A 22,901-nucleotide genomic window follows, 5' to 3' on the forward strand; every position below is an offset into this window, starting at 1 on the left:
TCACGCGGGTTGACGGCGGCGATCCTTGAAGCCGCCTATGGTTTGACGATGATGAAATTAATTCAAGGATGAAAGATTCCATTCACGCGGTGTGGGGTATGAGAATCGTAAATGGCAATTCTGGCCTGGCGCTGAAGAAACGTATGGTTCTGCTAATAAACCGCGTCCGCGTCACCTGTTCCTTGCTGTGCTCAGAGGGAGGACAGTAAAACTTCCAACAATTCCGAGAATTCGCACGTGTCTCTGGTCACTGCTGTTTACGATTAGATTCTTACAATATATCGTTTCAAAATTCTTACCACCAATATTGGGAGGGATAACAGGTCGTACTATAAGAATACGTACATTTTAAGAATTTCACACGCGGATGTATGGATGCGGACGGGTTTGAAAATTGTAACACTTTACGTAGGAAACGAACCGATCTCGGGAGAAGCTTGCGGGAAAGAAGAGGAGGTGTAGGCTTCACAAAATCCCCAAAATCCATCAAAATGGTATTTTTTGGTATTCGGGCGAGGATCGGATCCTGGCTAAACTGAAGGGTTGCATCTGGGCTATTTATGTTAATTAACATGTGTAATGTCCTAACTAGGAATGCCAACTTAGCCGAATATACTGACCCCCACAATATATATATCCGTGCACCATGATCACTAGACAAGCATGAGCAAAAGCGATAGACAATGATCCACAGTTCAACTTAAGAATTTAATATTTGTTATCAAAAGCAATCCTACCAATAACTGTAAATGAATTAGAGAACTTATGTATTGAGTCCTTCCGTCTAGATTTCTCACCACTTGTACACTGTAACAAGACCGAAAAGGCAATTATCATCTTTACCGTTCCAACAGTCATCGCTCTCTCTCTTTTAGATAAAAATGTATTTTTGGGCAATGTTAATACCTTCCTAATTAAGATCAAGAATTAATCTTTTAGAAATAACTATTCATATATAATCATTTAGAAATACTTTCTTTTTTTCATACATTTTACATTTTTTATATATAATAATTAAATGTATCAGCATTGTAGTTGTATGTACAATTGCAAGAGCCCTCTGAGCGACGTTTGTAGTCGTGAATAGTCAGCGTTGTGCTGATGTGTGCACCTTCCCAGGTGATAAATTTGATACTCTCCGCTAACAAAATAATTGTCAGTTAATTAATTTCCATATGCATAAGCCAAAATTATGTTACTCATCCACGACGCACGCCGATGTATATATTACTCAATAAATTTATAATGTAAAAAGATATCAAGACCATGAAGTGCTTAAATTTTATTAAGAGGGGTTTGCTGACGCGAGAAGTGGAGTAGGTCAAGAACAATGACATAACTTTTGAAGGACAACCTTGAGAATAGGGGATCGTATTGCGCGGCCCGCGACGATCCGATAGCACAAGAATGTGTGAAGGGAGGGAATATGGCCAAAACACAGCCCGGTCGTATTGCGATCAAGTGACAGCTAAGCTTATGGGGCACTGTGAACTGACGACTGACGAACTTTATGGACTGATATTATTTTCCAGGCACTTAAAATATTTATTCTCGTTATGTTGGAGAGAAGAGAGGCTTTCCAATATCCCATGACCCAAATACGACGTAGCTTTTGCCGGCAAATGGTGCCTGAACACCGGACGCCTCTCCTTCGGTCCAAGTACCTGTCAGGACTCGAGCACTAATATGCCCATGTAACAGAATTGGCGCCCAACGGCAGGATTTTTCATATTCCTTAAGGAATTTTGATAGGGTCATCAATCGCGATACTTGCGGTATCGGAATGGATGCTTTCCTCTTAATTTGCCATGAGTGATTTGACTATTTTATAGAGCAGAGAGCTTAAATAGTTATAAATATGCGCATACTTATTTGTTTTGTCTTTAAAGTCCCCAACTTCTGTGACTGTCAGTGTTGAGAGGCCGCTCAATCAGAACTTTGTCTCAGAATAGTGGCTTGACTTTAAAATATTTTAATATTTGTCTTTTACAATCGTAAAAATTCCCTGTTTTGTTAATGTAATAAATTAAACAGAATTCCCTTAAATCAAGAACTATGAGGTTTCCTTACTATAATAATATGAAACTACGTGCTGAACGACTATTTCTTTAAATTAACGTAAATACAATTTGTAGGTGCTTTCTGGCTGACGCCCCACGACGTACTAGACATTTGCCAGGTCGTTTGATTGGTTCGAGTCCAGAAAGAGCAGGAGTTTAAACATTACGGTAACGCACTTAGCCATTGCGGTGCGGGTCTACTGTTCGTTTATCGATCCAGAACAGAATGGGGGGTGGGGGAATTGACAGGAAACGCAAAGCCGACGTGCTACGCATTTTTCGGGTCGTTTGATTGGTTTGAGTCTTTACGGTTTCACTTGACATATTTGAGCGGTGGACGATTTTTAGTTTCTCTGGCTTACGCCCCACGACGTACTGGGCTAGTTTGTCAGGTCGTTTGCTTGGTTCGAGTCCAAAGAAATAGGAAACGGTTGAGAAGCCCGAGTATGATCGCTCAAACAACCTGTTTTTCGACGACTGGTGGGAGGAGGTTTTTGGACAGATTCCTTATCTAAACACAGCAAGTTTCTGTTTGGAACATTTGAGCTGAGTGGAAAGGGAAAGTAAGAGCATGGTAGCTTAACGGAACCCAGTTGTGTAGAAGCGGCTAACACCCCTAGTTAAGGATATTTGTTTTGTTTTGTTTTTGGAGCTTAAATATCGGACGGCTCTTGACCGAAAAGAAACTTGAGGAGCAGAGAGAAGCACCCCCCAGTATATAAACATATTATTGTCTACTTATTCAGCGTTTACGTCGCTGACCGGGTGATTTGAAAGGAATCACGTGATCCTGTTATACCAAACGCAAAAAAAAGTGAAGACAAATTTTAGTGCCTGTGTTAATTAGCACAAAGTGACAAAGAAGAAGGTCTTATTCCAACCCAGCACCGGAAGAGTGATCCGAGCAACACAGCACGGAGTAAATCACCAAACCCGTAGTGCGAGCGCGCTAAGGCTGGGAGATTCACATGAAAGAGAGGCATGGGAGCAATCTGGACCAATCCACTGAAATGGAAGGAGCCGCCGGTGGGGAGAATCTACCCCTAGGACCGCCGAAAGGATGATCAAGTATGCTTCCCCAATTTCAGGGGCACGAGGAGGACAACTTAGAGGCTGCCGAGCGGCGTGAACAGAGATTGATGGAGCTCTTGAGGCAGAGCAACGAAATGCAGCGTGGTATGAGCGCCCAGATAGAAGCTCTGAAGGCACAAGTACCAGAATCGCAGTCTCCAACATCCAATAGACCAAAACAGAAGGGACTTCCCTCGCCGCCCCGAACTGTTCCGAAATCCACTGACAGTTTTTTGAGGTATCAAGAGACTCTGCCTCTGGAACCGGTAACACAGGATATGCTCAATAGCCAGATGCATCGGTTAAGAACACCCAGGCGGATAGCTTCTCCGCCCCACAGACAATGCAGAACAAACGAGAGGGAGGCGAGTCACCAACTGCATCCAGAGATCGATCGGAACTCATCGTTTGAGGGACCGAGACCAAAAGAAGTCAGATTAGACAGATCGAACCTAAAGTTCGATGGAAGCGGACGCGGCATGACAGTTGAGAGCTTCCTGTTCCGCGTGGACCGGTTGCAAGAATTGTATGGCCTCAGCCGCCAACAAGTCTTTCGTGAATTCCATCTTCTGCTGGCAGGTGCGGCCATTAAATGGTATGGACAGCTAATGGAGGACATGGCGAAAGATTACGATTTTGACTACTACTCATTGATCTAGGAAATGAGACGGGCGTTTATCACTACCGGGAGTGACCTCAATAAAGTCAAGGAGTTAATGGAACGCAAGCAAGGGCCGCACGAAACCTTTAGCGATTATGTCTCGTATATGCACAACTTGCACTTCAAGCTCAAGCACAAAATCGCTGAAGATGAACTCGTCATGCTTTTGAAGGACAATATGAACTCCCAGATGGGGGGATTGCTGTTAACATCCCCAAAACCTCATTAGCGGAGCTAAAAAGAGAGGGTCTCCGAGTTGATCGCTGGTTGAAAAACACTGAAAGAAACATGCGTAGCCGACCGGCGGTCAACGAAATAGAGGAATTCCAGACCCTGGGGGACTTGCCGGACTCGATCACGCTGGAAGAATTTAACCGGCAGCGTAAAGATACACGAGGGTGTTATGAGGATGGACAAGGATGCCGAGGCCCGCTACACGCGCTGGTGTGTTATAAGTGTGGCAAAGGAGCAGACTTCTACAGGAAGCATCCTTCGAAGGAAGAATCCTGCCCGATCAAATTCCGCGATGCCACTTGCAGGTTCTGCGAGTAATGGGGAACAATACAGATGGTAACCCAGCGGCTTTTCCACAGAGTCCGTCAGGCAAGACCGGGATAGCCGGGCGGACAAGGACCAACCCTTTCCAGTAAAAACACCAAAGCCCAAACAAATCTCCCCTCATAAGAGCCTAGAACAACGAGAGAGGAAGTTCGAACTCGCTCGCGAACGTACACGGAAGATACAAGCAAAAGGTGGTGGACACGGTAGTGAGCGTGCAAAACGACAACCGTTTCTTTTCCAAAACGAAGGTCGATGGAGAAGAAATACTCGCATTACTTGACACAGGCGCTAGTGCAAACTGTTTTGGCAGGGGAGCGAACGCTTTCCTAAAAACCGGACGCGGCCGATAAGGAAGCTAAGTGAAGAATGTGTACGCACAGCCAGCGGATCCGATCGTTCCTATGGCAGCTATAAGATGAAGTCGTTCGATTTGATATGCATTTAATTCGAACTCTGAAATTTGAAAAGAATGATATTCTCAGGAGTGGAAGTTAATATTTAAAAACAATAGAGTTATAATTTGTTTAAATTTTGAAAAAAAATATTTTTTTGAACATTCCTATGGGAGCTATACGAAATAGTTGTCCGTACCAACTTATATACTACCTGCAATAGAATTGAAACTTTTGGGAAGGTTTCATACCGGTAGCTTCAAAGCTGAGAGACTAGCTTGCGTCGAAACGAACAGACGGACATGGCAAGATCGACTTATTTAGTGATGCTGATCAAAAATCTATATACTTTATGGAGTCGGAAATCATTATACCCTTCGCAAGGGTATACAAATTACAAACATTATTACAAAGCTATTTTATCAGGAGCACAAAAATCTGTTTATGTGAAGGTCAGCAACGTGTTTGTTTATCGTCACCGAACACGCCGCAGACGAAAAAGTTGCAGATGAATCCTATTGGAATCGTTGGCTTCCAAATTTAGTAGGGTATTAGGACTAAATCATTGTAATTAGTATAAGATATTAAGCGAATAAAAAAAAATTGTATGGTTTTGTAATATTTTTCTTCGGGAAATGGGAAAAATTTTCTTTTCACTTTTCACAATACAGCAGAGTAGCCTCCGGTCAAAAAAATCTTGGTTATGGCACACACAGCAATTTTGTTATAAACATTTTTTAGCTTTTAGATATTTTTGAATTTTTTACTATTATTTTCATTTAATCCATATTATATATCATTATAAGCCGTATTTTCTGTTTACAGGTATGTATGTATGTTTCGGTGCGAGGCCGGAAAGCTTTTATTTTTCAGTAATAAATATATTTAATAATAAATATATTATAACAACATACATAATAATAATAGATTCAAAAATAATATAATAAGCCCGACTAGCTCTTCTGAGACTGGGTTAAAGGAGTGGGTCGAAGCCACACGTAAATGGGCGCCTAAGAAAAAAAAGGGGAAAAAGAAGAAATAAAGGAGTGGCCGTACGACGATTTCTTTCTGTCCGACAGGACAGAATTTGGACAAGGAACTTTTCTATTAATTATAGAGAGTTTTTATTCAACTTTTTTTTGAGTTTTGATTATTTTTTTTTTTTAGAAAATTCACAATATGTTTGTTGGTACGAGTTGTGCGAAGCACCAAAGAGTCATTTTAATGATGATGGAACTGACAGAAATATTTGAGCGGACTTAGATCAAAGAAAGCCAAAGGGAGGCGAAACATTTGATGATTTTTATAGGGTAATCCCTCGCAGCCCATGTCAGAGCAAGCAAAGGTAGAAACTCTGCGAGCCAACGCGAATTTTCGTATGAGCGGGCCAGAACAGTCTAAGAACTAAGAAGCCTAGTAAAAACTAGAGAAATTTGTATGTAAAGCGTATGGAGTGCACAAGGAATCAGCGCTACGGTCCACCCAGCCGGTAAGTATGTGAGGTACGGGGTCAGTTAGAAATGCTGGAATTGTCAGGAAAAGGGTCATGGGCTTACCAAGTGCCCAGGGGTGAAACGTGTTTATTGTTATGGACGCGGTGAAGCCAACCAGTACAAGCACAACTGCATCAAGTGCCACCCCTCAAAAAACATGGAAGGGACGCAAACTGATGGTCTGGAAGTCCACACTGACCGATTAAATAGATCCAGTCCAATCAGACTTAAAGAGTAATAACACATCTCGCTCAAAAAGCCTTAGAGATAGTTAAGTTTAAAAAATGAAGAACGCAAGCTGCTTCACTCAGCCATAGTGGGGCATCTTTGCGATGTCAGGCTCTACGCTCAGATGAATATGTTTGGTTTACTGGACACTGGGGCGTCAGTCAGTTGCGTAGGTTGAAGTCTAGCCACAGAGCTGCAAGACCTTAATATTTATTATTCGAAAATAACCGCAGGGAATCGAACAACATTCGAGCAAAGGCACTATGCAGTATCTCTGGCAACGGGTGGCTGATGAATTTTGCTACATTAAGAAACTCAAATAATTTTTTTTTCAGTGTATGGAATTCATTTTTCTTTTATTCATGTTAAAGCTCATTCAATTTTATTAAATATAGCTTAATTAGTTTTAAAAATAATGGAAATTAAATGCCCCCCTGCTCGCATTGCATGTGCGGCATCTCACCAAGAAGTTGTTCATTACTGCTTGGAGAGTTGAGACAGGAATAGCCGCAATTGTTTCTCGAATGGATTGCCTTAGTTCATTCAAATTGGTTGGTTTTGCTTTGTAGACTTCCTGTTTGCAATAACCCCACAAGAAAAAGTCAGGTGCAGTAAGGTCAGGCGACCTGGGTGGCCAACGGAATGTGGAGTTTCTGGATATCAGCTTATTGGGAAATTTTCGTCGAAATTCTGTCATAACAGGTTGGGCTATGTGAGGAGCTGCACCATCTTGCTGAAACCACACAGAGTTGAAAGAAATTCTCATTCGGCGTAATTCTGGATAGAAAAACTCTCTCAACATGCTCAAGTAACGGTCTCCAGTAACAGTAACGGTGTGACCGTTTTCTTCGAAGAAGTAGGGTCCGAAAATGCAGCGTGATGAAACTGCACACCACACTGTAACACGAAGTGGATGCAATTCCGTCTCATGGAGTATCTGTGGGTTGGAAGCACTCCATATTGGACAATTTCGTTTGTTTATGTTGCCGTTTAAATCGAAATGGGCCTCGTCAGACATGAAAGGACAGTTCAACATGTTTCCATCCCCTTCCACCATTTGAAGCATCTTCTGGCAAAATTCCAAGCGAATCGGCAAGTCTGCAGCGTTCAGTTTGTTGGCCATTTGAATTTTATATGGGAATAAGTCCAAATCTTTGTGCATAATTGACTGTAATGACTGTCTGCTTACACCCATTTGAGCAGATAAGCTTCTTGTCGAAACACGTGGATTGTTTTGTATGGCAGCAGCTACAGCAGCGATTGTTTCCTCCGTTCGAACTGAAGGGTTTCGATGGTAAGGTCTTCTGTTGAGTGTCCCATGCTCGGCAAAATTGTTTACAAGTCTCATTATGGTCCATCTGCTCGGAGGATTGCCGCCAAACGTGGCCTATACTCTCTTTGAACCGAAACTACGGACAATCCAAATTCTTGTTTCAGTGTCCCAGTTATCCACTTTTCTTAAATGTAAAAGTCAATCTGCAAAATAAAAAAAAAATTAAACAGATTCATTAAATAGAAAAAAAGTTGTTTAATTTTTTTTTGGTAGCGGCTTTCATCAGCCACCCTGTATGTATGTCGAACTGGATAGAACGCTTGAACTAGGTGTAATAGAGGAGTCCTCCAGCACTCGGACTTCACCAGTAGTTACGGATCAGAAACCTAGCAAAGTAAGGTTGTGTATCGATAGCCAAAAGCTGAATGAGGTGACGGTTAAAGATGCATATCCAATGCCACTTGTAAATGGAATCTTAGGTATTAATCCCAAAGGTTGAAATAACAAATGTACACCGAGTCCGAGTTTTGACGCTCCCTTTTCCATCCGTTATGATGCAAGCATCCATTGCGATTGACGCGGTCCTAATGCAGGAATATACCGAAGGGAACGAGGATCAAATCTCCTTTATGCCAAAGAAGTTGAATAAATGTCAATTTAATTATACGGTGATAGAAAAATATGTTTCGTGGCCGTTTTGGCTGTGCAGGGACAAGAGTTCTTAATTATTACTGACCATGCGTCAGTAAAGTGGCTTATGTCCCAGGGAGATCTCAGTTCTCGGCCCGCTGGGCCTTAAGATTACAAGCCCTTTAATTCAAAACAAGGAAGACGCTATAGTCGAGTGCCTCGACTAACAGATACCCGTTACTCAGCTAAAAGACCATGGGCAGATGGAGATATGCAAGCAGCAAAGCGGGATCGAGATGCGATCTCAATATATGGATATTTGGGCGGAAGAAAGATTTTTTGAGTCAGTCGATAGTATTGACGAGACAAATACCTTTCAGCTAAAAATTGTTTTAACATAAGAACTATGGGCGCCTCAGTTTTGGGAGGTTTGTGGGCGTTAAAGTTGGTGTGGCAAACTTTTTTTGGGTCAATCGATACGTATTGATGAGAACAACACAATGCAGGAGCCACAGTTTTGGCGGCTTGTGGGCATTAGAGTGGGCGTGACATACTAACGAAACAAACGTAAGCTGCGCAGGAATCTCTAGAATCTGCATGCCTAATCCAAGAATTCCTGAATTTATGGGGTCGGAAACGCATCCTTCTACCTGTTACATACTTTTCGACAAATCTTGTAAACCCTTCTACTCTACGATTAACAGGTATAATCAGCCATAGAAAAGGAAACCAAAACGTGGTGCCGGATGCCTCTATAAGGACATTTACATGGCAGGTCGTTCGCGTGGGAGCAATGTAGGTAAAGAGCTTTCCGATTTTTAAAAAAATAAACTAATTATTACAATTTTAAGATAATGTTCTATTTCAATTTACTATCTTGTATGTTTACCGAAAACTAAATATAACGGTCTATGTATTGTTTTGACATTACTTATCCGATCGTTTCTATGGCAGCTATAAGATGAAGTCGTTCGATTTGATACATATTTTATTCGAATTCTGAAGTTTTAAAAAAATGATATTCTCAGGAGTGGAAGTTAATATTTAAAAAAACATCAAAGTTATAATTTGCTTACATTTTGAAAAAAATAATTTGTTAACATTCCTATGGGAGCTATACGAAATAGTTTTCCGATACGGCTCGTATCAACGTATATACTACCTGCAATAGAATTAAAACTTTTGGGAAGGTTTCATACCGGTAGCTTCAAAGCTGAGAGACTAGCTTGCGTCGAAAAGAACAGACGGACATGGCAAGATCGACTTGTCTAGTGATGCTAATCAAGAATCTATATACTTTATGGAGTGGGAAATCATTATACCCTCTGCAAGGGTATACAAATTACAAACATTATTACAAAGCTATTTCATCAGGAGCACAAAAATCTGTTTATGTGAAGGTCAGTAAAGTGTTTGTTTATCGTCACCGAACACGCCGCAGACGAAGGAGTTGCAGATGAATCCCATTGGAAACTTTGGCTGCCGTAAGAGCTGGTCCCAAGTTTGCTGAAAAAGGCCCATAAAGATCCCTTGGCACCACTTTGTAGCATAGCAAAAATGTGAGAAAAACTTAAACAATTTTTCTATTGGCCAAATTTAGCTTTGGATGTGAAAGATTTTCTGAAGTGTGCAAAGCGACAAAGCATCCCAGTCAGACTTTAAGTTCAACCTTGGGAAATACTGCGCAGTCGGAAAAGGTTTTTCAAAGGATTTACGTCGACTTTGTTGGACCATATAAGCGTAGCTGTTTATCGTTGTCGATCACGCTTCAAAGTTGCCGTTTCTTAAGGCCGTTAAGGAATTTTCAACAGAGGCTTTTCTTTCATTCCTAGAAGATGATTAAATCCACTGTTTCGGCGTTCCGAAAACTATCGGGATGCATCTTATAGACCTGGGTAGGAATTTTATACACGAAACCTCCAGCAACGTAACTTTGCAAGGGGCTTTAGATCAAAATTGCCACCGGTCTTTATCAAATCGATAGTTCGGATGTTAATTTAAAGAAATTCAACATCTTCTTAAACTAAAGTCAGGTCAACTAAAGCGGCCAAAACATTTGCTAAAAACCCCAGTACATTACAATAAATATATATACATCAAAAAACAAGAACAATTTGAAGACAAAACAAGAAAGGAAGTTAGCTTCGGCAAGCCGAAGCTTATATACCCTTGCAGGTATAATTATTCATTTTAAAAACACAAAAAATTATATTACCAAAAGTATAAGATAATATGTCAAAAACACCGAAGCTATAATTTGTTTCATATTATTTTCCTACCAATTTTCCGATCGTTCCTATGGCAGCTATATGATATAGTCGTCCGATTTTGATAAAATTAAATTCGATATTCACAACTAATTAAAAAATGTTATTTCCAAGCGGAGGAGGCTATATGTTAAGGAACACCGAAGCTATAATTTGTTTCATATTATATTCCCACCAATTTTACGATCGTTCCTATGGCAGCTATATGATATAGTCGTCCGATTTTGATAAAATTAAATTCGAAACTCAGAACTAATTAAAAAATGTTATTACCAAGCGTAGGAGGTTATATGTTAAGGAACACCGAAGCTATAATTTGTTTCATATTATTTTCCCACCAATTTTACGATCGTTCCTATGGCAGCAATATGATATAGTCGTCCGATTTTGATAAAATTAAATTCGAAATTCAGAACTAATTAAAAAATGTTATTTCCAAGCGCAGGAGGCTATATGTTAAGGAACACCGAAGCTATAATTTGTTTCATATTATTTTCCCACCAATTTTACGATCGTTCCTATGGGAGCTATATGATATAGTCGTCCGATTTCGATAAAACTTAATTTAAACCTCAAAACTAATTTAAAAATGTTATTTCCAAGGAAAGGAGGTAATATGTTAAAAAACACCAAAGCTATAATTTTTTTTTACATTTTTTTTCCGATTATTCCTATGGGAGCTATAAGATATAGTTGTCCGATCCGGCTGGTTCCGACTTATATACTACCTGCAAAAGATATAAGACTTTTGGGAAAGTTTCAGCCCGATAGCTTTAAAACTGAGAGACTAGTTTGCGTAGAAACGGACGGACAGACGGACAGACGGACAGACGGACATGGCTAGATCGACTCGTCTAGTGATGCTGATCAAGAATATATATACTTTATGGGGTCGGAAACGTCTCCTTCACTGCGTTGCAAACTTCTGACTGAAATCAATATACCCTCTGCAAGGGTATAAAAATGTCATTTCCAAGCATAAGGGGTTTAATTTAAAAAAAAAACACCGAAGCTATAATTTGTTTCATATTATTTTCCCACCAATTTTCCGATCGTCCCCATGGCAGCTATATGATATAGTCGTCCGATTTTGATAAAATTAAATTCAAAAAAATTCAGAACTTATTAAAAATTTTATTTTCAATTTTACGATCGTTCCTTTGACAGCTATATGATATAGTCGTCCGATTTTGATAAAATTAAATTCGAAATTCAGAATGAATTAAAAAATGTTATTTACAAGTGTAGGAGGTTATATGTTAAAAAACACCGAAGTTATTATTTGTTTCATATTATTTTCCCACCGATTTTACGATCGTTCCTATGGCAGCTATATGATATAGTCGTCCGATTTTGATAAAATTTAATTCGAAATTCAGAACTAATTAAAAAATGTTATTTCCAAGCGTAGGAGGTTATATGTTAAGGAACACCGAAGCTATAATTTGTTTCATATTATTTTCCCACCAATTTTACGATCGTTCCTATGGCAGCAATATGATATAGTCGTCCGATTTTGATAAAATTAAATTCGAAATTCAGAACTAATTAAAAAATGTTATTTCCAAGCGTAGGAGGCTATATGTTAAGGAACACCGAAGCTATAATTTGTTTCATATTATTTTCCCACCAATTTTACGATCGTTTCTATGGCAGCTATATGATATAGTCTTCCGATTTTGATAAAATTTATTTCGAAATTCAAAACTAATTAAAAAATGTTATTTCCAAGGAAAGGAGGTAATATGTTAAAAAACACCAAAGATATAATTTTTTAACATTTTTTTTCCGATTATTCCTATGGGAGCTATAAGATATAGTTGTCCGATCCGGCTGTTTCCGACTTATATACTACCTGCAAAAGATATAAGACTTTTGGGAAAGTTTCAGCCCGATAGCTTTAAAACTGAGAGTCTAGTTTGCGTAGAAACGGACGGACAGACGGACAGACGGACATGGCTAGATCGACTCGTCTAGTGATGCTGATCAAGAATATATATACTTTATGGGGTCGGAAACGTCTCTTTCACTGCGTTGCAAACTTCTGACTGAAATCAATATACCCTCCGCAAGGGTATAAAAACAAATACTGCTCAAAAATAGCCCAAAATATATATGGAAAAATTTAATTTTTAAAATATCTCTCAGCTTTTAGAATTCTACATGAAGTTTATTTACATAGGCGTATGCGCAAATGAGCGATAGCTAAAGTTAGTTTTGTTATATTTACTTTCAGCTTTTAATTATAAGTATAAGCTCCTTAGCTCCTAATGAACTTGGTTAGAAATAAATTTTTTTCATATTTTGTTTATATGTTTATATATGCTTAAAAATAAGGTTTATAATGTTCCCTAAGTCTCTGTAGTTGTCTAAGGGTAAGCCACGCGTCGCCGACTGTTATCTGTTAGGTAATGTGTAGTAGCCTTTTAGGGATCACCTTAAATGTTAATGGTCGTTGGTGGTCATGGTAGGGTGGGCGAAGACAGCATAACAGCTGCTGTTATGAAGGCGCTAAATCCCTGTTTTTCCTTGACCGTCGTTTTATAGCCCAATAGCCCGGTCCTTAGTCCTGTGAAGATCCAGCTTTGTTTTATAGTCCGCGATGAAATATGTTTAGTTAGTATGATCTAGAGCAAGTATCTGCGTTAATAATTATATCCCCATCCCCATCTTCCCATTTCTACCGCCGTAACCAGCGCGTGATTGACGTAGGCTACACTCCCATCTGCTTTAACGCAGAGTACGTAGGGATGCAGCTCACTATCAATACCCATATAATGTAAAAATTTATTGAAATCGGACCATTCATAAAAAAGTTATACACATGATGAAAGTCAGCTGTTTTCACTAATACGCCACCAAGCTGCTAGGGGCATTATGGGTTACTTGTTGGTATGGGCTAGGTAGCGCTAGGTGGCGCTAGCCACAAGCAAGCATATATCTATCCCTCTCGCACTCTCTTAAGCTGAGTAACGTTTATTAGATAGTCGATGGCATTGAAAAACAATTAATAACTCAAAGCAATAGACTCGTCAACAAACAAAAACATCAACTTTATATCAACTCAACCGCCAACAACAAACTGAACGTGCAAGTGCAACCTGAGGCATGCCCAGACGTCACCACTACAAAGTTCACCCGAATTCTCCGCTACGGAGGTATGTCTTCATTCCCTCCATATTCATAGTTTTTTCTTGTGCTGTAAACGAAAAATGCTAAACTAAACAGTTCACCAATACTTATAATTACCCATTTAATTTATTGTACCAATATTCTTCTAAGTGAAGGTGCACTAATACATATTTCTTTATATATTCATTAAACGAAATGTTTTTCCCATCCCCAACATCCAGAGCGTTGAGATCTCATCGCCAGGAGTTTAAAGAGTAAGTTTATTCGTATATTTATTTATCTTTATATATATACTTGTACAGTGGTCGGCATAAGTATTTTGACAAAATAAAAGTTAAGTATACTCATAACTTGAATTTACTTCTTGTAAACTATAGGCATCAATGGAAAGGTAATTTCAATGCCGTTTGAATGATACAATACATTTCTTTACCCATTCAGTACTTATTGAAAAGGACGAATTTGTGTAAATCAACTTTGAAATTTAAAAAAAAAACTTTTTTCCTCGTCTTGAAAACTTAAATTTTTTGATGCAAAAAGTTTCTTCAAACAAAAACAATAGTAACTGCAAAAAGAATTTTTCAAAAATCATTTTTCTTATATTTTTTATGAATTTTTGAAAATGCTTAAAAACAGGCATTTGAGCCATATTTTTGTCCTTTTCATACAAATTTTTTCCGACATTGTCACCTTCAAAAAATCATAAAAAATATAAGCAAAATGATATTTGAAAAATTCTTTTTGCAGTTACTATTATTTTTGTTTGAAGAAACTTTTTGCATCAAAAAATTTAAGTTTTCAAGACGAGGAAAAAAGTTTTTTTTAAAAATTTCAAAGTTGATTTACACAAATTCGTCCTTTTCAATAAGTACTGAATGGGTAAAGAAATGTATTGTATCATTCAAACGGCATTGAAATTACCTTTCCATTGATGCCTATAGTTTACAAGAAGTAAATTCAAGTTATGAGTATACTTAACTTTTATTTTGTCAAAATACTTATGCCGACCAGTGTATATATAGTGACGTAACTGCACTGCGATTTCTCAACGGCCACCAGTTCAAAGAACGAAACCGTTTACAAATAAACAGAATCGCCAATTTCGGCTTTGATTAAAAACGATACAGAAGCTTGAGATCCCGCAATGCAAACAAACAAAGAAAATTGATTAGGTCCGAACGTCAACAATGACGTAATTCCATAAACGTAAAAATCCAATAAGATCGCAAAATCTAATAAGACCGAATTATGTAAACATAAACAAAGAAGTGGCGATCGCATCATCCACTTGCGATTGCGTCACCTAATGCACTAACAGTAAATTCTAAGACGCAAACCGAGGTTTCATTCTAACCAATTCTGTAACATACAATTAGTCTTTTTCCAACGTTCTAATAAAGAATAACCAACCAACCAAAAAATCTCCTGATTTTTTATTCGGGCGAAGAACGACTCATGTAAATGGCGCAGTCGGTAGGATCTCTTTAAAAAAAAATATCCTTGCGAAAAAACAAAGTCGGTAGCTTACTGATCAATTAAAAGGATATTTCTAAACAACTAGGATATCCAGATCAGCGCGTGGAATTGCCCACAAGTAAGCAATTTATTCGACTAGCTCGGAAGTGCAACTAAGAGATCCTCAAAAGAATCTAAGTGCAAATTAAAGGCACTGAAAAAATATTATAATAAATTAAATTTCAATCGACTACTGAATAAATCCAATTCGGTCAGTAATAAAGTTGAGTGGAATTTAATTAAACACAATCAATCCAACTCTCCAACTCTCCCGTGTGCAGTCGCTTTATTGAACGCTCTATAAAATAAACGATATTCCACGGAAAAAAACATTTATTAAATTGAAGAAAGTCTATAACCGCCTAATATACCACCAGCTCTATCCGCGAACAACACAACATAGTGCTAATAAACAAAGTTGACTCTATAAACCAGATGCGGCAGCATCTTCGGAGTGCAAGAGAGAAAAAGGTTGCCCCATCAGCTACGCTATCGCCGATAAGGTAGCTATTCACTATTGTCGATAAGGCAGTTTGTCGGTAAAGCAGTGAGTGGTTGCAAGCTAAGCTACAACTTAAACTTAACGATTAAATCCGAAAGATACAATACAAACACAACCGACAAATACACCTAACTTTAATCAAATCAAACAATAAATACACTTAATAAAGTCATTGGTTCTTCTGCTCCACCCACTAAACGTACACGCAACAATGCTGGAACTGCCAGCGAACGCATCTCGGATGTAAATTCGCCTCAGCTTCTGGAGCTCCTAAAGACTCGCTTCGAGGAACAAACCGAGAAAATTGAGTCGGACGTTCGGGAAGCTGAACAACGAATGCTCAGAAGCCTTATGGATCGCTTGGACAAAATCGCCGGGGAAGTAAAGCAAATGGATGCTCGTGTCCTGACGTTGGAGCGCGAGGTTGCCGATCTTCGCTCCATGAGGGACCGAATGGGTGAGCGGGTTGAGACGCTGAACCGGGAGGTAGAAAATCTACAAGCAACAGGTGAGAGGGTGGGTGCACTGGAGGCCAGGCTGGCAACGCAATGCAGGGAGACTAGCTCGTGTGATCTGAGGGTTTATGGAGTTCCCTATGTCGAAGGTGAAGATCTCAGAGCTCTCTATCACAAGCTATGCTTTAATCTCCAGCTGACTCCACCACCAAAAGTCTGCGATATCTTCCGAGCAAGGAAATTACAACAAACACATGTGGATCCAGTGATAATAATTAAAATGCTAAACCCACGCGAAAAGATCAAGCTGCTTGGTCAAGTCGGAATGTACAGGCGCGAGCACAAGAAACAACATAGCTTGCAGTTTCTGGGTTTTAATTCAGAAGCGCTAATTTATATTAATGAGCAATTGTTAAAAGAGCATTATCTCATCTTTAAAGAGGCTATGCGTATAAAAAAACATAAAATCCTTACGGCTGTCTTTACACGACGCGGCCTTGTGCACGTGCGCTGCACTCGAAGAGAGGGTGTATGTTGCATTAACAGTATGGAGGAACTTTCGTCCATTAATCATTCGCCCGATCCACTTTCTACATCTCTCACTAACGCTTCGGCTGGACCTGAAGCTGATAGCTTTCGTTCTTAAGCGTATAAATCGTATCCTCTTAATTAAGATAGGTTTAAAACTAGTTTACTTTAAGAAATGTATAAGATACGCATTGAATATTGAGATTGCGCCCCTAATAATCATTGATAACAACAATGCAGGATGAGGAAGTTTGTTCCATAGCTAGTGCCATGATAAAAACTATAAGTAGTTATAAAAATGGTCTCAAAATCGTTCACTTAAATGCACAAAGTTTGCTAAAGAAGATTGATGAGTTAAGATTCCTTTTCACTCAGTCTAATGTCGATGTGATATGTGTGTCTGAGACGTGGTTTGTAAATGATCTATGTGATTCGTCTATTGTTGGTGAAGGCTTCAATGTTTATCGGTCCGATCGTACTGGTCATGCAGGAGGTGTGGCTATATACGTGAATGTGAAGCTGAAATGTAAGGTGGTACTTAAACAGCCAAGTGACAGTACTATTGAATACATTCTATTAGAACTTCCCAATAAATTCCATGGAAGAACCCTTCTAGGTTGCATTTATAGACCGAATCGGACAATTGACTACGGGTCATCACTTAATGTTGTTTCAGACATTTCGTTGGAATACACTGACATCATATTGGCAGGACATTTTAACAGCAACCTATTGTCAGAAAGCCATCTCGTAGATAACTTTAAATCCCTAGGTTTGTTTTCCGTAAACGAAACGATCCCCACGCACTATAGCAGCCACTGTGATACATTACTTGACTTATTTCTTATCAATGACCCTAGCAAAATCATACATTATGACCAGGTTTCTGTACCAGCCTTCTCCAGACATGACTTAATATTTTTAACATACGACTTGACCTTTGACATCAAAATCAATTCTTTTACGTATAGAGATTATTAAAATATAAACTATAATGAATTAAAAACGGAATTTTTGTGTTGTGACTGGTCACGTATTTACCACCTTCGTCATGTAGATTGTCAATTAGAGGTTTTAACCAACAATGTCCAGTATTTGTTCAACAAGTTTTTGCCCCTAGGGACCAAGGTGATTAAGCCAATGCAAAATCCATGGTTCAGTAGTGAAATCAAAAACCTAACCCGTCAGCGAGATGTAGCTTACCTCCGGTGGAAGCGATACAAAACTGATGAATTTCGAAAACAATACAAAGAGGCTAGGGTAAAAGTAAACAAAAAGATAAAATCAGCAAAGAAAGAGCATTATAACATACAGTTTAATAACTGTGTTAACTCAAAAAACAGATGGAACAAACTAAAACGGTTAGGTATTGGAAAATGTAAGCAACAGACAGAGTCTGAGGTGGATGTCGAATTGTTAAACAAAAACCCTAGGAAAAAACCTATCTACCCTAGGAACCTTTGTCAGAAGAGTTAACTACCTTTTGCGTCTGTATCCTACAACCAATGATCGACAGACAAGCGTTATATTTGGAGCAATTGAAATTCAAATCACCGGTGATGCCCAGAGGATTCTGCAAGTTCTACAAGTCAACATCTGGCCAGATCTTAGACCAGCCCTAATCGACGAGTATAAAACGCAAACCCCTGTGGAGGAACTATTAAGGCGATTATACAATACTAATTTTCAAGGTAACCTAAGAAAATTTTGTAATGAGACCGAGCTTGAACAGTTAGTTATAAGCAACAAATTAGAACTTGAGGGAAATCCAAATGAATTTATATTGTACACAGAAGCAATGTTTAGGACTACAAAAACCTAATACATCGAAAATAACCTGACAGAATTTTTATGACATTACCAAGATGCGATATTTCAACAGTACTTAAACTGAAACAAGCGGCTCAGCAAGAAGGGCCATACGAAGAAAATGAAATTAAAACATTATAACATTAATGTTAATAAAATTCAAAAGCATCAACAAACAAAGTGTACACGTAACCACTACCCTTACACTAATTTGTACAGCACCCAACAATTTAATCCTGGCCCGGCTCTTTCAATTCAACCACACCCCAATCAACCTCAAAGAATGGTTCCACAAAATTATTGGTTCCAATCGAATAACAGAAATAATACTTTTGACCAAAATAGGGGAAGTTACCAAGAGTTTCGAAGAAATTTAATTCAGGGACAGCAAAATAATACAATGAATCAAAGCCAACAGCCAAGTGGACGATCGGGCTCACTACCCAACCAATCACAAAAGAGAGTCAGAGAAAGTAACAGTGGACAATCAGGAATGCAAATAGACGAAAATTATCAACAAAATAAGGAGTACAGAGAAGATGTTTACAATGAAAATGAAAATTTAAAATATTATAGCATCAACGTTAATAAAATTCAAAAGCATCAACAAACAAATTATACACGTAACCCCTACCCTTACACTAATTTGTACAACACCCAACTATTTAATCCTGGCCCAGCTCTTTCAATTCAACCACACCCCAATCAACCCCAAAGAATGGTTCCACAAAATTATAGGTTCCAATCGAATAACAGAAATAATATTTTTGACCAAAATAGGGAAAGTTACCAAGAGTTTCGAAGAAATTTAATTCAGGGACAGCAAAATAATACAATGAATCAAAGCCAACAGCCAAGTGGACGATCGCGCTCAGAGCCCAACCAATCACAAAAGAGAGTCAGAGAAAGTAATAGTGGACAATCAAGAATGCAAGTAGACGAAAATTATCAAAAAAATAAAGAGTACAAAGAAGATGTTTATAATGAAAATGAAAATTTCCCAATGCAAGCCTCGGACCAATTACATACATAGAAATAAATATAAATAATCATAATTATCGTTGCCTCGTCGATACCGGTTCATCAATTAACTTAATGAAAAAGAATTTTCTTAACGGGAGCATACATAAAGATCCGACAATCATACGCACTATGACAAGTCATTATGAACTAAATGAATTTTTAAAAGTTGCACCTAATAGTTTATTTACTCAAGAACAAATATATTATGTTCACGACTTTTCTTCCAATTATGACATACTACTAGGACGAAAGTTACTAGAGGCAAACCAGGGAAATATTGATTATTTAAATAATCGCACTACTATTAGTGGGCGCATTTTTTTACACAAAAACATTAGTTTGAAAAATCCAACACAAATAAATGATTTTGAGGCATTGCAAAAATCTAAATAATACTGATGAAATAAATTATGCTGTTCAAAATTAATTAGCATAGGGAAAATATTATCGTTCAGAACACTTAAATGAAGAAGAAAAAGTTAAATTATTAAAATTAATTAACCAATATAAATGCATTCAATATCGTGATGGTGAAAATTTGACCTTTACGAATGTTGTTAAGCATGAAATAAAAACTCATCATGAAACTCCAATTTATAAAAAACCGTATGGGTATCCTCTTTCATTTGAAAAAGAAGTTGAGTCTCAAATACCCGATATGTTAAAGCAAGGAATAATTAGGCACAGCCAATCACCTTATTGCAGTCCATTGTGGATAGTACCAAAAAAGAAAGATGCTTCAGGTCAACAAAAATTTAGACTTGTAGTAGACTATAGGGGCTTAAATGAGATCACTATTAGTGATAAATTTCCCATTCCCAATATGGACGAAATACTAGGCGAGCTAGGACGGTGTCAATATTTTACCACCATTGACTTGGCTAAAGGTTTTCACCAGATCGAAATGGACCAAAATTCCATAGACCAAACAGCGTTTTCCACAAAGTACGGACACTACGAGTACACACGATTGCCATTTGGATTAAAAAATGCACCTGCAACTTTTCAGCGATGCATGAACAATGTCCTTCGTGAATTAATAAACAAGCATTGCCTTGTATACTTGGACGATATAATTGTTTTCTCTACGTCCCTTGACGAACACCTTACTTTATTAAAAATTGTTTTTGAAAAACTTAAAAACGCTAATCTAAAATTACAACTAGACAAATGTGAATTTTTGAAAAAAGAAACAAAATTTTTGAGACACATAGTTGGATCAAACGGTGTAATGTTAAATCCAGAAAAGGTTAAGGCAATCAATAAATTTCCAATTCCCAAAACTCAAAAAGAAATAAAATCATTTCTTGGTCTTTGCGGTTATTACAGAAAATTCATTCCAAACTTCTCAGACATTTCAAAACCTTTAACTAAATGTTTAAAAGCTGGTTCTAAAGTGACATTCAAAGATGATACATTTATTGCAGCATTCAATAAATTAAAACAACTTATCATAAACGATCCCATACTGATTTGTCCAGATTTTGGAAAAAGGTTTTAATTAACTACTGATGCTAGCATCTTTGCATTAGGAGCAGTTCTTTTTGAGGATAACAAACCAATCAGTTACATTTGTAGGACTCTAAATGCACATGAAGAAAACTATAGTTCAAGTGAAAAAGAATTATTAGCTATAGTATGTGCAACAAAAACCTTAAGAACATATTTATTCGGAAGAAGATTTGAGATATTAAGTTACCATAAGCCGTTAGTCTGGCTAAACAATATCAAAGAACCTAATATGAAACTGCACAGATGGAAGATAAGGTTCGGCGAATATGACTTCGAAAAAAAATAATTAGAAGGAAAGCAAAATCACGTAGCCGATGCATTGTCAAGAATCAAAATTAACGAAGTATACTATGGCAGTTACAAAGCAACAGGAATTGAAAAAATGGTAAGGCTTTTCAAAGAAACCTATTATTATCCCGACTACCAGAATTTAATTCAGAATTTATTTAATAAAAACCTCAACTTGGCTTAGGTCAGATTCAAACGAAATTTTAATTATATCCCACATACCTAGAGAAATAAAGAAACTTCCCGTATACGAAATATTACCTTATCCAGATGAAAATAATAAAATATTACAAGATAACTTGTATAACAAAGAAACAAGAAAACCTGTTACCAACACATGTCTTTTAGGTCTTGTTAATCAAACAAATACTAGTTGCAGGTTCACAAAAACGCTATTAACTACCCAAATTAATTATGTCGAACCAAATATCATAGTTACATGGAATTTGTCAAAAACTAAACTAAATCAAAATTGTATGAAACCATATGATCAAAACACACAATTGCTCAACTGCAATTAACGATTTATCCATAAGCAATTATAATTCTGACTACACACAAAGCATATACACAAGAAATAATGTCACCAAATTACACCCAATATCATACATACAAGCAAAAGAAATATTTTTTGAACAAAATAAAAACAACCAGATTTACAAAATAATTGTGATTGTAATACTGGGTCTCTTATTTTTAAGTATATCACTGTACCTACTATATAAATTTAAGGAAATACCTAAAAGAAAACTTATAAAATACAATAACACAAAAGGTAACGACCCAACAATAGAAACACAAGAGTTACAAGAAATACCAAAGCTATACCCCAAAATCACATAAATAACCATATGATGTTGTCTAAATGATGGGGGAGTGACGTGTCTGCACTGCGATTTCTCAACGGCCACCAGTTCAAAGAACGAAACCGTTCACAAATAAACAGAATCGCCAATTTCGGCATTGATTAAAAACGATACAGAAGCTCGAGATCCCGCAATGCAAACAAACAAAGAAAATTGATTAGGTCCGAACGTCAACAATGACGTAATTCCATAAACGTAAAAATCCAATAAGATCGCAAAATCTTATAAGACTGAATTATGTAAACATAAACAAAGAAGTGGCGATCGCATCATCCACTTGCGATTGCGTCACCTAATGCACTAACAGTAAATTCTAAGACGCAAACCGAGGTTTCATTCTAACCAATTCTGTAACATACAATTAGTCTTTTTCCAACATTATAATAAAGAATAACCAACAAATATAAAAAATCTCCTGATTTTTTATTCGGGCGAAGAACGACTCATGTAAATATATATGTGCACCAGGACGACAACATAAGCCGAATCAATCAAAAATAATTTTTTTATAACTTCTTAAAAAACTATGTAAGAAACATATAGATAAATTAATTAATTTACTTTTAGTCTGAGCACTAGAAATGGCACCTACACATAAATATCTTATCCCTTTCTTAGCGTTATGCACCCGTAAA

The 22,901-nt window shown here is 37.6% G+C and overlaps 1 protein-coding gene across 7 annotated transcripts in view; it reads left to right on the forward strand.

Moving 5' to 3' along the window:
* LOC119562580 overlaps positions 1 to 22,901 on the forward strand; it is a 287,979-nt gene that overhangs the window by 17,469 nt on the left and 247,609 nt on the right. Inside the window, exon 1 of one of the 7 annotated variants that reach the window (XM_037875803.1) lies at positions 9,103 to 9,168. The exons of the other annotated variants lie outside the window; for them this stretch is intronic. The gene's annotated coding sequence lies outside the window, so the exon portion shown is untranslated. Of the gene's footprint in view, positions 1 to 9,102; positions 9,169 to 22,901 lie in introns of those variants that run through there. 7 annotated transcript variants of the gene reach the window in all.

Source organism: Drosophila subpulchrella, unplaced genomic scaffold (genome assembly GCF_014743375.2).
Source record: "Drosophila subpulchrella strain 33 F10 #4 breed RU33 unplaced genomic scaffold, RU_Dsub_v1.1 Primary Assembly Seq64, whole genome shotgun sequence".
In the NCBI taxonomy this organism is placed as follows: Eukaryota; Metazoa; Arthropoda; class Insecta; order Diptera; family Drosophilidae; genus Drosophila; species Drosophila subpulchrella.